Source organism: Notamacropus eugenii, chromosome 2, assembly GCF_028372415.1.
Source record: "Notamacropus eugenii isolate mMacEug1 chromosome 2, mMacEug1.pri_v2, whole genome shotgun sequence".
NCBI lineage: Eukaryota > Metazoa > Chordata > Mammalia > Diprotodontia > Macropodidae > Notamacropus > Notamacropus eugenii.
The window spans coordinates 111,607,401-111,621,704 of record NC_092873.1 but is presented as its reverse complement, the minus strand read 5'-3'; the positions used below and the strand labels follow the sequence as shown (position 1 = coordinate 111,621,704).

The following is a 14,304-nucleotide window of genomic DNA, read 5'->3' as shown; positions in this document are numbered from 1 at the left end:
TATTAGCTGTCTGACTCTGGGCAAATCACTTGATTTGTGTGTCAGTTTCCTCATCTGTAAAGTGGCGGTGATGATAGCACCTATCTTCCAGGGTTGTGGTGACAATCAAATGAGATATTTGGAAAGCCCTTAGCCCTGTGTCTAGCATATAAGTACTACGTAAATTGTAGTTTCATTGTTGTTAACTATAAGATTTAAATACCAGACACTATTTAAATTTAAATATCAGAGACTATAACTAGATAGAAATGTTCATTTATGAGGTTTGCTCAAAAAGAGCACACCCAGATTTAGAATCAGAAGGTTTTCTAGTCTAACCCTCTCAGGTTATAGAAGACACCCAGGGAAACTGAGTGACTTGTCTCAAGTAGTACCAGAGAAAGGGATCATAGGATCACAGGTCTCTGGACTGACTTTAAAAGCTTTTTATTTTAAATCTTCTTATTTGACAGATGGAGAAAGTGAAACCATGGGAAGAAAAGTGACCTCCGAGGTCGCACAGGTAGTAAATGACAGAGATTGGAGATGAAAAACATCTCCTGACTTCAAATGTGGAATTCATTCCACAGTTCCCCAGTGCTTCTATTCAAATATCTAATTCTGAATCCAGGACTTTTTTTTTTAAAGACACAAACTGCTTGCCTAAATTCCACAAAGGAAGGGAGAGGGCACAAAGGTGGGGATGGTTGAAAGTAAAGCACATTTTCTTCCTCAGAACTTTTGAGATCCTGGTCTTGGAAAGGATGACCAAATAGATGAAAGGTCAACTTTAGGGCATCTATGAATAAGAACTGCTTAATGCCAGGAAGACAAGGCATTTCTTGGTGGGAGCTGGGGAATTCTGGGAAATTCTGGGTAGCCACAGCTATAGGAAACACTAGTTCTCACTTAATTTTATTTATTCAAGAAAAAAAATCCCAAGAAACCCAAATATCCTTCCAAAGCCCCATGGGGATATTTTCACTGTGAGCACAAAGAGAAATGCTGTCATTGTTACTGGAGTGGCAGTTCCCCATTTATTATCTTTGAATTTACTGCATGCTTTGCACTGGTGATGGAGATCCATTCATTCATCTGTGAGCAGTTAAACATTCCTACTGTCTTCCTCTCCAAGCTGTTCCATCTTTTCTGGGACAATTAGGCCCAGATAGCATCTTCTTTGGACCCCAATTGGACTACTAAAGGAGACATAGTGCGTTTTTGTGTCTGGCTGCTCTACAGGAAAGATTTCATCCCATCTTCCTGTTATTATAGGACACAATTTCACAATTCACAGGGATTCCTCAATACCCCTCCCTACCAAAAAAAAAAAAAAAAGATATATAAAAGCTATTTACTGTCATTCTCAGCCACAAAATAGCTAGGTCACTTGAGAAGCCATAAATAGACAGCAAATGATGACATCACTACCAATATCAAATAAACAAATGCATACGCATCTATGTACATTTTTGTGTAACTAGAGGCATTTTGAAGTTGTGCAGGCATCATAGAATCATAGATTTAGAGATGGGAGGGAACTCTGAGGTCATGTAGTCCAGCACTTCTCTAACCATGAGTCAGAAAAATTTGGCAACAGTAAAAGGTTTCTGAACCCACAATGACCAAAAACTAATGGCAGTGCTTGCATGTATTACATTGTGTAACTTCACTGTAGCCTTGGTTCTGAACACACGACATGCAAACTTTGCACTGTGCATGCCATCAAGCCATGCAATACCAACACAAAGGGATCTGGAGTGGAAAGAGTTTAAGAAGCCCAGATCTAGTCCAGTCATATGGAACTCAACTAGAAATGGGAGCTCTAATTCAATTCTTGTAAATAGAAAATTTACTTAGTTTTAAAATGTGATGTTGTCTACATTTTATTGTATTTTTATTTATTAAAAATGATTTCCTGCTGGGATGTCACTTCAGGGAGTCAAGATGGCACAATAAGTAGTGAATCACTGTAACTATCCCATATTCACCTCCAAACAACCATAAAACAGCATCTCCAAACAATCCTGAAACAGCAGAACCAGCAAAAATATGGGGTGAAACAATATTTTAGTCCAAGAAACTTAGAAGATCGGCAAGAAGGGTCTGTCTCACTCAGATAAAAGGGGAGTGGAATCCAGGACAGGAAGATTCCCAGCAAGCCAGCAGCAAGCCCTACTTCAACAAGCCAGAGGGAAATCCTGAGCCCATGTGCTGGAGCAGGCAAACACCAACACCAGGAGCCCTCATGTGCCTCAGCATAGCCAAGGAAACCAATAGACTCCAGCTCTGAAAACTGGCACAAAGCAGGCAACTTCAAGTGGCCAGACTTCTACATACTTCAGCATAGCCCCAGGGAAACACAGAAACACCTCCACCATTCTCAGCACACGCCAGACCAGCACTAGGACCCTAGGTCAGCACCAGGTAAGATGCCATACCCCTACAGCCTCCAGCAGTACCAGCCACAAGGGTCCCCTATGGCCTCAGGGCAACATCAGTGCAGCACTAGGTAAGTGGCTGGGGCTTGCAGCTCCTGGCTCAAGAAGCTTGAGACAGTGTCCCTTCCACACCAGGCACAGAAGTCAAATATAAAAGAAAGAAGAAAAAGGCCAAAATGTTGAGCAACAACAACAACCATAACAACAAAAAATCTGCCGTAAGAAGTTATTATGGTGACAGGGAAGATCAAGACACAAACTCAGAAGAGGACAATAATGGGAAAAAACCTATGGGCAAAATCCCAAAGAAAAATGCGAAATGGTTTCAAGTCCTGAAAAAACTCACAGAAGAGCTCTAAAAGGAGCTTAAAAATCATGTAAGAGATGTAGAAGAAAAATTGGGTAAAGAAATGAGAATGATGCAAGAGAATTATAGAAAAGGGTCAACAGTTTGGAAAAAGAAAATAGCTGCTTAAAAAGTACAATTAGCCAAATGGAAAAGGAAGTACAAAAGCTAACTGAGGAAAACAACTCCTTAAAAGTTAGAATTGGGCAAGTGGAAGGGAATGACTCTATGAGACTTCAAGAATCAATCAAACACATTCAAAAGAATGAAAACATAGGGGGAAATGTAAAATATATTATAGGAAAAACAATTAACATGGAAAGTAAATACAGGATAGACAATGTCAGAATCATTGGACTACCTGAAAGCCATAATCAAAAGGAGGACCTGAACAGCATCTTTCAAGAAATTATCAAGAAAACTGTCCTGATATCCTGGAACCAGAGGGCAAAGTCATGTTCATGTGTTCATCCTTCATTGTCAAAGAAGACCATGCCATCAGAGAAATAATGACATGACTTGCACTTGACTTTGTTTTTGAGTGAGGGAGGGCTGTGCAGGTCACCAACCTCACTTTCTCCTCCAGAGCCATCTGAATTCAGTGACCAGATATTCATCAGAATGACTGGAGATGACCCAGGATGAGGCAATTGGGGTTAAGTGACTTGCCCAAGGTCACACAGCTAGTGAGTGTCAAGTGTCTGAGGTGAGAACTGAACTCAGGTCCTCCTGATTCCTGCACTGGTGCTCTATCCACTGCACCATCTAGCTGCCCCAGGGGGCAAAATAGTCATTGAAAGAATCCACTGATCACTTCAGGAAAGAGATTCCAAAATAAAAACTCCAAGGAATATTATAGTCAAATTTTAGAACTCTCAGATCAAGGAAAAAGTACTGCAACTGGCCAGGAAAAATACCAATTCAAATATTGGGGAGCTATACTCAGGATTACACAGGACTTGGCAAGGACTGGAGGTCATGGAACGTGATATTCTAGAAGGCAAAGGAGGAAAAATAGGACAGAGACAAATACACACTTAGTAATCATAACTGTGAATGTGAACAGGATAAACTTTCCCATAAAATGGAAACAGATAGCAGAGTGGATCAAAAACCAGAATCCTACAATATGTTGTTTACAAGAAACACACTTGAAGTTGATAGTCACACAGAGTAAAGGTAAGGGACTGGATCAGAATCTATTATGCTTCAGCTGAAGTTAAAAAAAAAAAAGCAGGGGTAGCAATCCTGATCTCAGACAAAGCAAAAGCAAAAATAGACCTAAAAGAAACAAGAAAGGAAACTGCATCTTGCTAGAAGATACCATAGACAATGAAATAATATCAATACTAAACATATATGCATCAATTGACATAATATCTACATTCTTAAAGATGAAGTAAGTTACAGGTTCATGACCAAACAAGAGATTGAGAGTATTACAAAATATAAAATAGATAATTTTGATTATATTAAATTAAAAATCTTTGGCACAAACAAAATCAATGCAACCAAAATTAGAAGGAAAATGGAAAGGGAAACAATCTTTACAGCAAGTGTCTCTGATAAAGGCCTTGTTTCTCAAATATATAGAGAACTGAGTCAAATTTATAAGAATACAAGCCATTCCTCAATTGATAAATGGTCAAATGATATGAACAGGCAGTTTTCAGATGAAGAAATCAAAACTTCCTAGAGATATAGAAAGAAGTGCCCTAAATCACTTGACAAGAGAAATGCAAATTAAAGCAAATCTGAGGTACCACTTCATACCTATCAGATTTGATAGTATGACAAAAAAAGGAAAATGATAAATGTTGGAGAGAATGTGGGAAAATTGGGACATTAATGCATTATTGTTGGAGTTTTGAACTAATTGATCCAACCATTCTGGAGAGCAATTTGGAACTATGCCCATAGGGCTGTAAAACTGTATATACCCTTTGATCCAGCAACACCACTACTAGGTCTGTATCTCAAAGAGATAAAAAAAAGTGTGTGTGGGGGAAGATCCTACACATGCAAAAATATTTATAGCGGCCTTTTTTTGTGGCGGCAAAATGCTGGAAATTGAGGGGATGCCCATCAACTGGGGAATGGCTGAACAAGTTGTGGTATATGAATGTAATGGAGTACCATTGGGCAATAAGCAATGATAGACAGATTTCAGAAAAGCCTGGAAAGACTTGTGAGAACTGGTGCAAAGCAGAATGAGCAGAACCAGGAAAACATTGTACCTAGTATCAGCAACTTTGTGTGATGATCTACTATGAATGACTCATCTCTTAGCAACACAGTAATCTAAGACAAGTACAAAGCAAGAAACTGTTATCCACATCCAGATAAAGAACGGATGGACTCTGAATGCAGATCAAAATATACTTTTTTTCACTTTATTTTTTTCATGTTTTTTCTTCTGATCTGTTTCTTCTTTTACAACTATGACTAATATGGAAATATATCTTACATGATAGTATATGTATAATCAATATCAAATTGTCTACCATTTTAGGAAGAGGGGAGGGGAGGTAGTGAAGGGAAGGAGAAAAATTTGGGACTCAAAATCTTGTAAAAAGTGAAAGGTAAAAATTGTCTTTACATGTAATTGGGGTAATAAATACCCTTTTAACAGTAAATACCCTTTTGACATAAAATATTTTAATAGTAAATTTTAATAAAATTAAAATTAATCAAATGTAATAAATTAAAAAACAAATTAAAATAAAAATTAATAAAAATTTTACTAAGTACCCTTTTAATAGTGAAAAATAGTATTAAAAAAAATTGTTTCTCCCCTCCAAAATATTTCCCAATTACATTTTTATCTTGTTCAGGCTGTATGTTTGATATCTCTGATTTAGTCATCCTCTTTTAAATGAGAAAACTGAGTCAGAGGTGTTAAAGTGACCTTTTTAAGGTATGTAGTGACCGAGCCAAGATTTGAACTGAAGTCCTCTTCTTCCTTTCTATTGTACCACTATATCCTACTCACCTACCTGTCTTATTTTTTTTTAATACTTTTCAAGGAACAAGTCATTTAATCTCTGACTGCTTCATTTTTCAACTGTAAAATGGAGACAGTATCTACTTCCCACTATTATTGTGATGATCAAATAAGATATTTTAAAGTGCTTAGCCCAGTGACTGGCATATAGTAGGTGCTTAATAAATGCTGATTTCCTTCCTCATTTCCTTCTTTCCTTTTTCCCTCCCTACTTGCCTCTTTCCTTCCTTCCCTCTCTTCTTCCTTTCTTCCCTCCCTCCTTCTTTTCTTCCTTAGCACTTTCTTTACAATAACTCTGTGAGTTCCAGAATGCAAAATGACTGCCCTCCTCCAAATTTTATAGATGAGGGAAGTGGGGCGCATGGAAATTAAAACACTTGCTCAGGGTCACATAGCTAGTAAGTGGTAGATGTGAAATTCTCTGTCACATAACAGTTACTTCCAAATAAGTTGTATCACAAACTTCTCTTGCTTGTTCATTTGTTTGAAGGTCAGGTTAATTCTCATGGTGGTGAGAGTGCATAGAAGGAGGAATCCAACCCACTCACAGACATACTGAAAACCAATGACCTCATCCAAGGACAACACCCTGGAGGCTCAGTAAACAACCTCCTCGAACATGGCTACAGAATGTGCTTTCCCTGTTCATTTGGATGAAGGCAACTTCAGGGTAATTACAACACTTCTCACCTGGAATTTGGCAAGAAAAATGAACAGAATAAAAAGTCTTATTAACAGAAGACCTTCTGTCTCAGCAGGTAAAATAGTCTGCGCTGAGAAAGAAGTTGAAGCCACCTGGGTTGTACTGAGTTCTACTTGGCTATGATTTGGTAAGTGTCATCTGTATCCCGAGGGCTGTTAGGTTCTCTGCAGTCAAGAAGCAAATGTGAAGCAGTTATGAGTTGCATTTTCAAGGCCCCTTCCAATCCTGAAATTTTGTGAAATAACAGTTTATATTTACATGGTGCTTCACACTTTAAACAGCATTTCCCTCCCTTAAATTCCTTGTGATTTAAATAGTGAACATGTTATTGCATCAGTTTTACAGATGAGGAAACTGACACTCAGAGAAATTAAGTGACTTTTTCTGAGTCACGTAGCTAGTGAGCATTGGAATCAGGATTCCTAAGGTGATAGAACACCATTCAAACTTTCAAGTCCATAATTCTCCCTTTGCTACATGATGCTATTTTTCTGAACATTCCGAACAGGACTATATTTTTAAGGCATTCCTGAGAAATACGCAGTTATTCATGTTAAATCATGTTTCAGTCATGTCCAACTTTCTATGGCCCCATTCGGGGTTTTCTTGGCAGTGATACTGGAATGGTTTGCCATTTTTCTTCTCCTTCCATTTTATATATGGAGAAACTGAGGTAAACAGGGTTAAGTGACTTACCCAGGGTCACACAGCTAGTAAGTGTCTGAGACCAGGTTTGAACTCAGGAAGGTGAGCTTTTTCTGGTTTTAAGCCTACAGCTCTATTCACTGTGCCACAAATCTGCCCTTATTGCATTTGGACCTTACTTTAGTACTTTAATGGATTAGTGATTTTGTCCACTTGTCCCTCAGATGATTCAGAATGCATTCCAACTATGCCTTCTCATTCTATGTGACTTCCGCCCATATTTACCTGCTTAACTTCCATAGGGATTTTACTCAGTCTTCTGGGAGCCTTCCTCTACTGTAGTCCTCCTCAAATTTCAGAGATAACCCAGAAAAAGCATGCTATCCCCTGGGTTATTCCTTACTGTCACACTTATACCATGACCAGACCACTTTATTTTTCTTCTGGGAAACAGTTTCCCCCTGTAATCTTTCATATAAACTCCCTTACATAATTTTCTGTTGGTAATATATTACCAGTATATTCCAGCTCATGGAGGGTAAGAGACTTGTCCAGGGTCTTATAGCCAAAAAATGGAACATATGAGACTCCTTGTCATATCATAGATACTTCCACCTACAACTTATTCCAGCCCACCGTGTATCTCTCCACTGCTTTTTGGGTGATCCCCAGCTTTAATTCCTTGGACATTGTATTCTCTGACTCAAAACCATGTAGCATCACTAGAAGAATATTGATATTAAAAATGGACAATTATTTCAGAGATAGGTGTTATGTTGTTAAAAGACCTGCATAATTTTTCAAACTCTCTAACAGCCTGTTTTCCTTCTGGTTAACTATGGGGGCCAGACCATTGTCCTTCCATGTTGTCATTTCTAGTTACATAGCTTCACAGATTGGGGCAGCTAGGTAGTATACTGGGATACAATACTGGATCCGGAGTCAGAAAGACTCATCTTCCTGAGTTTAAATCTCGGACACTTACTAGTTGTGTCACTCTGGACAAGTCATTTAACCCTGTTTGCCTCAGTTTCTTCATCTGTGAGATGAACTGCAGAAGGAACTAGCAAACCACTCCAGTATCTCTGCCAAGAAAAACTCAGCTGGGGTCACTAAGACATGACTAAAATGCCTGAAACAACAAGCTTCACAGATTGGCTCTATGAAGTATCCATTCAATGTTATATAATATCAATGTCTAGACAATAAGTCTTTATCCATTTGTTTTTTTTTCTGCATGGATAATTAGATTGAATACTTATAAATATTTTTGGATCTCATTAAGGGGTAACTGTAATGTTCTGGAAATTTATGCAGTCAACAAAATGTAATCCGCAAGCAAGAGCATCTGGAGGACCTTGCCATCTATAGGGAATCCCACTTCAATTTTCACTCTGTGTGGCAAACGTAATTTGGTACCTGAGTGTCCTTGGTTCATGCCTCGCAGAATTAATAATCAGAAAGGTTGTTGGACCAACTTATCTCTTGTAGTTTTTAAAGTTTTAAAATTTTAAAAAATTTAAATTTATTTTATTCTGAACTTAAGAAATAAAACAAGCATTTCATAGTAGAGATGTAACATAGTAGATTAGGGAAAAGAAAAAATGATTGCGCATGAAACCTATTTTATACAACTTGCTATTCTTTTTAAGTATATAATGAAGTTATCATGTAGCTTTAGTTTTTCTTTTTTTCTCCCACCCTATAGATGGCTACCATTAGACATAAATACCTGTATATATATATAAAATCATTCTATGTATACTTCTTGTATCATTTTCACATATAATTTTGCTTTAGAAAACAAAATAATTTTCAGAAATAGTGAACAAGCAGTAAATATGATGAGATCTATATTTTCCATGTCTACTGCAAAATATTTGCAGAAATCTGCCTATTTCCTTCTCATTAAGGACACCCTAGATGTGCATTTAGAGTATTCTTGCAAAGACTTTATAAAGACAGAGCTTGAGGATTTTGTATAAGTACATTAGGTTATTCTGATACATTAAAAGACCCATACTTTATCCATGTGAACACTTCCTTTACCCAAGATAACCCTTGCAAAACTTAGTGGATTGTTTTCATGAGATTCTACAGCCAAGGAAATTCATGACCTGGTAAATGAGAATGAGTTTGCTGATGGAGAACTAACCAGACTACTGATTGATATTATAGCCATGCAGTTGGTCAATAAGTTTATACTTAAATCTTTCCTCACATGATAAAATCTGCTATAGCTGGTATTTTGATTGGTATAATATCCAAGAATCTAGGGTGACCTCCATACCATGATAAAGCATCAAAGTATGACCTCAGTGAAAGAAATATGTAAATACCATTTATAAATTCATTAATGATTTTTATTAACATGCATATTATTTTATGGTGGCAAAGAACTGAAAAACAATTGATGTCCATTTCCCAAGGAATGACTAAACAGATTGTAGTACACGGATGGGACAGAATTTTACTGAGTTGTAAGAGATGGCAAAAATGATGCACATAGAATGAATGGAAAATCTTACGTGAATTGATGCAAAATGAAATAAGCAGAGCCAGGAAAACAATATAAATAATGACTACAATGATGTAAATGGAAAGGTCAATATCCAAAACAAATATTGCAAAATAGCAAAGAATAATCATGGCTCCAAGGAAGAAAGATGAGAAAATACCTTCTACTATTCTTTTACAAAGATGAGGAGGGTGGCAATGGATGTGGAACATTGCATATACTGTCAGATTTTGTTGTTTTATGGATTGGTTTTGCTAATTTTTTAATTTTTTTCTTAAAAAGCAAATCTTTGACATATGAGATATATCTTTGAGGACAGGATAGGTAAAGAGAGAAATTTAGGTTATATACAAACAAAAAACATATCAATAAAATAATTTAAAAACACATATATTGTTCATATTCAAAGTATGAGCCAATAAGCCATTGAAAGTCTTTGATCTAGGTACATGACTCTTCATACTTCATTTTCTTAGGCATTTCTATTCTGAGACCACTTTCAAATATCTTTCATTGTTAGAAAAATATTCACCTAAAATTGCTTATTTTCAACTTATACCAATTTCTCCTAGTTTTTGTTCCTCAGAGTCAGATAGAACAAGTCTAGTTGCTGTTCTAAATGACATTCCTTGTTACAGTTGAACTATCCCCCTTTAGTCTTCTGTTCTCCAAGCTAAATATCCCCAGTTCTGTGCATTACTCTTAATGTGGCATGAAAACCAATTCCTTCATCATCCTGATCACCTTACTCTGGACACACTCCAGCTTGTCAATACCTTTCCCCATCAGGGTTTCTAAAACTGAATACAGTATTTCAGATTTTGCCTGACTAGGGCAGAGAATCTTAGCACCTCCCTTATTCTGGATATTATGTCTCCAGGATCACATCAGTATTTTTGTTTATCATGACTCACTGTTGACTCATTTTGAGTTTGTAGTCAATTAAAACCCCCAGATTTTCCCCCTGAGAACACATACCTCTAAGATGATTTTTAAAAAATTTTGATTGTAAAATACCAATCCTAATTAAATTCCATTTTATCAGACTTGGTCTATTGAGGTGAATACCAAAAATGTTAATTAGTCCTCCTAACTTGATTGCATCTGGAAATCTTCCAAACTTTCACCCAGGTCACTGATTTAAAAAAAATGATTGAATTATACAAGACAAAAAAGTAGAACCTTTTGTTAATAGAACCATATCTCCAAGTCAACACTGACTCATTTATTACTACTTTTTGAATCCATTGGTTCACTAATTTTAAATACACCTGACTCTACCTCTATGTCACCCCATCATGCCCATAGTGATAGTATAGAAGAGTTTATCAAATAAATGTTTTGCTGAAATCTGGATACCTATCTATAAGAAAAGTAATCCTTTCCAAAAAAGGAAATAAAGTTACTTTGGAATGGACTATTCTTAATGAAAAGATATGGCTCTAGATATTCATTACATTCTTTTAAATGCATATACATATATATACATGTATGTGTTAGTTGTATACATACATATCTATATAAAATTATTTCTTTAATAATACATTCTAGAAAGAATCTCTCTCTATATGTATGCTTACATACATACATTATATATATACATATATATTTTTTTAACACTTTTTGTAGTAGCAAATTACTAAAAACAAAATAGATTCCCACTAATTATAGAAAGATTAAGCAAGTTATTATACACTTGCTTAATGGATTATTATTGTGCACTAAGTAAATGTTAATACTATAAATACAAAGAAGCATGACAAGATTTATATGAACTATTGCAAAATAAGTAAGAAGAAACAGGATAACAAAATAGGCAATGGCTACTTCAAAGTAAATAAAAAACAAAAATACCAAACAATGAAATTGAATACTGTGAAATTATAATGACCAGGCTTGATCTCATGGAAGAGAAAAGACAATTTTCCTCTCCCCAAGTTTTAACAGAGGAAGAAGCCTATGTATATGAAAAGTTACATAAAATGTTAGATTTTTATTATATGCTATTTCATTTTACTTAACTCTTTCATTTCCTTTTTCTTATTTTGCTCTAAGGGATGGCTCTCTAAAGAGGTAATGGTGATACACAGGGAAATAGAGTATATTTAAAAGTCAATAAAATTTGGTTTTTCAAAAAGCAATATAAATAAAAATCATTCTAGGATTTCTTCCAGAAGTCAAAGTCACACTCAGTAACTGACGCTATTCTTTTTCATTGAAAAAATCAGGACATTTATTCTTCTCCAGTCCTATGGCACAGATGCTATTTTCCATGATCTTAAGAAATTCATCAAACAGCTGTGTTAAGCAGTTTTTTCAGTACCCTAGGACATAGATCATCTGGGAGTTGGTGATTTGAACTCAAGAACAGGAAGATCTCTCATTGTCAGACAACTCCATTTATCTAGGGTTTCAACCACATGTCAACTCTTGTAGGCATGATAAGGTAAGGTACAGTACCAAAATAAGCACCAGAAATTCAGATGAAGTTATCTCTAAAAGACTTTCTCATCACAGACTTAGCCCGTATTAGAATAAATGGAGTTTAGAGAACTGCCATTTAATATATGCACAAACTTTGGCAAATCACTTAGCCTTTTTAAGCTCCATTTTCTTCATTTGGTAAGATGAGAGGATCAGTCAATCAGTCAGTCAGTGAATTAGATGACCTTTAAAATAACTTCCAGGTCTAATTCTGTGATACTATGTTCCTTTTCAGGAATAGTGAGTCCAGAAGATTCTAGGTACCTGCAAAAGGGACATAGACACATACACTCTCCTTATCCTGTTGGCTTACAGTTTGGTATGCTGGGGAAGAGATACAAAGAAATGACCATAGAGGTAACTCCCCTTAGGTAACACTGACCGTACAGTTGTGTTCTTCTAATACTGTTTGGAAGCTCACCTGCACCCTATTCTCACTCTGTGAACAATCCAAACCAAAAGGTTCTAGTGTAATGAAATCTACCAGCCTTGGTAACCCTCTTTAATTCTTAACTAACCTTGATAATACACCTGAATGTGGTACAATGGCTTTGGAATACCATGCAGTTGTGAGGGCATGTCGCTGTTCACCACTTCAGTGCTGATCCATCCAGCCAACCTCAGCTCTACCACAACCACAGTCTATAGAGCTAACAGCAGGTCTCAGATTCTCTATGATCTCCCATTATTACCACATGACTTAGCCCCCTCCTTTTCTGATTAAAAGTCTTTTTATTGCTAATTTATGTCATAGCTGATGATAATATTCATCAATAATGTGCTGCAACCTATTTTCATCCATTATTTATCTTTCCGCTATTCTCTTTTTAAATTTTTTCCCAACTTTGTTTATTCTGAGGTGGTGGCATTTCATGAAACTCAGTGATACAGGAGAAAACATTGATATTATTATTATCTCACCACTGGGAAATATTAATATTAAGGTATGCACCATTATGTTGCTTAAGAGGATAAATTGAATTCTAATCAAGTTATATTTTAAATGTGTTAAAACTCAAAATTAGAAATTAAGGTATTTGGTAGAGAATCCTCCAGTCAAGTATATAATTCTCTTATTAGTTTAAAAATGCATTTTTGGATGAAATAAGGGAAAGTTGTATTATATTGATTCTTCTCTTCTTTTGGTAATTTGGGGGGTGGTGGTGAGAGAGAGACAGAGGGAGGGAGAGAGATTCCCTCAAAGGTTTTGACTGCATCTGTTAATCTCTGTGTGTCTATGTCCTGTAAATCTACCCTATTGTCATAAAATCTTTCATATAGGAAGAGGGCTGTGTTACTGGTTAACCCTCAATATGGCATGGAGTTGAGTCATGGTAGTAGTAGTAGTAGTAGTAGTAGTAGTAGTAGTAGTAGTAGTAGTAGTAGTAGTAGTAGCAGTAGTAGTAGTAGTAGAAAGTTTCTACTTATTCATCCATGCATTTCTGACTGAGTTTCCCAATAGAACTCGCATAACAGCCTAGGTATGCTATGGTAATCTCTTTTCAATTGCTATTTTTATGCTGCATAATGTCCACACAAAATCAGAACTATGTGACAAAGGTCCATATATGTCACACATTATCTCCTATTTTCCATTAGCACAAATCAGTTTAAAACATTTGGCAATTATTGCTTCTTGTTAACATAGTGGATAAGATAGATACTGAAAAGGTCCGTAGTAGACTGGAAGAGTATGCCAGAATCTCTACCAGTAACAAAATTACATTTAGTCAGGTTGTTGGGTTGAAGAGACAATATATAAACTTTCCTATTGTGTTCCATCCCAATCTCTTCTAATTCTACTGTCATAGAAAGCTGCATAGGTATGGAGGGAGGGAGGATGAAGGAAGGATTATAGTTGGAGAGAGAAATAAAGGAAAAAAATATGGACAAGAAACACTGGAGGAGTGGATGTGAAAGGAATGTCCACAATAATATCATAATACTTTCCAAGTATCTGAGTGTCAGTTATGTAAACTTAGGCACATCTCAAATCCTATTTTGTTTCAGTTCTGTCAAAGAAATAAAACATTTTAGATTTCTTCTTTTTCTCTTTTAAAAAGTGATCATATAAATAATCTCAACACATGCAAGTCCTTTAAATCCAGCCCAAGTCAATGAAATTTGAACTAAAGCATCTTAAGGAGTAGGGAAAGGACATGGGCAAAGCAGAGGGTGAATAAG

At 36.1% G+C, this 14,304-nt stretch overlaps 1 long non-coding RNA gene across 1 annotated transcript; it reads left to right on the top strand.

Annotated features, from left to right (window-relative positions):
- The first annotated feature begins 371 nt into the window (after nucleotides 1-371).
- Nucleotides 372-12,496, top strand: LOC140526276 (uncharacterized). Its single transcript, XR_011974303.1, has 4 exons — nucleotides 372-502; nucleotides 6,261-6,440; nucleotides 6,529-6,600; nucleotides 12,356-12,496. It is a non-coding gene; the product is annotated as an uncharacterized lncRNA (long non-coding RNA).
- The last annotated feature ends 1,808 nt before the right edge of the window (nucleotides 12,497-14,304 follow it).